The sequence below is a fragment of the Lepidochelys kempii genome, chromosome 19, assembly GCF_965140265.1.
Source record: "Lepidochelys kempii isolate rLepKem1 chromosome 19, rLepKem1.hap2, whole genome shotgun sequence".
In the NCBI taxonomy this organism is placed as follows: Eukaryota; Metazoa; Chordata; order Testudines; family Cheloniidae; genus Lepidochelys; species Lepidochelys kempii.
Window position 1 is genome coordinate 8,286,397 of NC_133274.1, and position 2,161 is coordinate 8,288,557.

Consider the following 2,161-nt stretch of genomic DNA (forward strand, 5'->3'; position numbering starts at 1 on the left):
TCCCGCATTGTGCTGTCCCTGCTGATCCCGCGTCTTGGGTTTTGTTTCACAACACCAGCCAGCATGACAGCACAGTGGCATTTAATTATTCCCGGAGTAGCATCGCCTGGAATGCTGCTGACATGAGATACCCAGCCTGCAGGCGACGACACTGAAAAAAGAAGCCCACATCACTGGCTTGAGCCAGAGCCGTTGCCAGTGTGGGAGCTGGCTTCACAGAATGTTACTGCTTCCGACTCAGCCTTTTCCTTGGAAACAACATGTTAACAGGCAGCTGGCCTGTTGCAACATCTGCAGCTGTAATTTCCTGGGGGAGAATGTTCTGCTGGCGTCACAGAAGCATGGGATTCATGAGCCAGTGCAAATGGCGTCATTAAGGAAACAACAGTCCAGATCAACTCAGTGGCACCAAATGGTGTCAGCAAAGGCAGCACAATAGAAATGTCTTCTACAGGCTGATAGCCTGCACCTTTGCCGCACTGCTAGACAAGCTCCTGACGACAGCACTTAGCTCAGGAGCAGTTCTAGAGCCAGATGACCCAGGGGCTGACTCATGGTGGGTGATGTGCCTTCAAGCGAATAGTAGAGAGGGTCAGAAATTTTTCATCTGAATGGTTTTATGACAAAAAATGCTGTTTGCATCCAAATGTTTCCCCAAAATGCATTGATTTAAATTAAATTTCATTTTAAACACCCTCCCTCCCCACAAAATGAGGCATTTCAATAATGCCAGAAGTTCCATTTCAACACCTATGGAATTTTTCACAACAAAAGGACTTCTTCAAATGAAATTCATTGTTTTCTAGATAACATTTAACAAAAAAATTAAAAAGAAAAATCAGAAAATTGGAATGAAATGTTTAGTTTTTATCAAAATGAAATGTTTCGATTGACCTGAAATCAAGTTGTTGGTTTTATTTATTTTTTTAATCTCATTACATGGAAAATTTTGAACTTTTTGTTTTCAGACAACAACAAAAATTCTTGAACTTGCGGAACTTCCCACTAAATGGAAAATCCAGTTCCTACCCACCTCTAGTGACAAACTCCTAAAAAACTTGGCCTTAATGACAGCCTGGCCCATCAGGCACGCCAACACTGTTGTGTCTGCTGTTGCATCTGCCCCCATCTCCCTGGGCTGTGACTGCTATTTTTCTTCCCACCCAAATAGAACTTTTTCGGGTGCAGGGTGGAGTAGGGAGAGAACCTTTGCTGGTGCTGCTAGTAAAAGAAACATTCAATCCATTTCTTGTTCCCTTTGCATGTAATCACCGCTATCCTATCTCTCCAGTCTCCCCGCCCCAGTCTTCCGTCTGGATGCAGCACAGACCGGTAGGGCAATTCTGGGCTTTTCTCATTTGAATCGTTGACATGCACTATGGACCGTGTAGCATGAACCACTGATGGGGATGTTAGCTTTTTCACCACACAACAACTTCGTTCTGGGGCAAATCTTGGGGACTTTACTCAGGCAAAACTCCCATGGAATTCAGTGAGATGTGTGCCAGAGTGAGAACTAAGGACAGAACTCTTCCTCAGGATTGTAGGATCTGGCCCTTTAAGACGCTCATCGCCACCACCAGAATTGCAATTTGCCTATTACAACGCTTTGTGCCAACATGTGGCTTCCACGCTACATGTGAGCTCATGCTAGGCAGGACCCCTCCTTTTCCCAGTTCCCTTGTTGCCAGCATAACCACGGCTAAGCCCTAGGGTTAGAGTCAAATTGCAAAACCACACTAAGGCAAATGGAATGTAACCTTTGACCTCATCTCCCTCTGGGCTGAAAAAACATGTCAAACTGCTCCCCGTGTTTTGAATAACTCATCTCCCCACCGCACTCATCAACTGAACTCTCCCCACACCACCCAGAGAAGGGCTTTGCTTATTCCTACAGAAACATCCCATTTCTCCCTTAAAACTGACAGCATCATGCGCTCAAATGACTTTCCCTCCACACCTGTTCCAAATCACAGGCCGAGCTTGCTCTTCTCCCCGTTCCAAAATAATTACCCACTTGGTTGGTGCTTTAGACAATAAAGTCCACCTGTGTCCTACGCTGCGTGCGTTAGCAGCTGCTCAGTTTACCGCTGGAAAAAAAACAGATCGGGGGCACCAGCTGCAGATTGCCTCATATTGTTACTCTACAGGAATTTCCCCC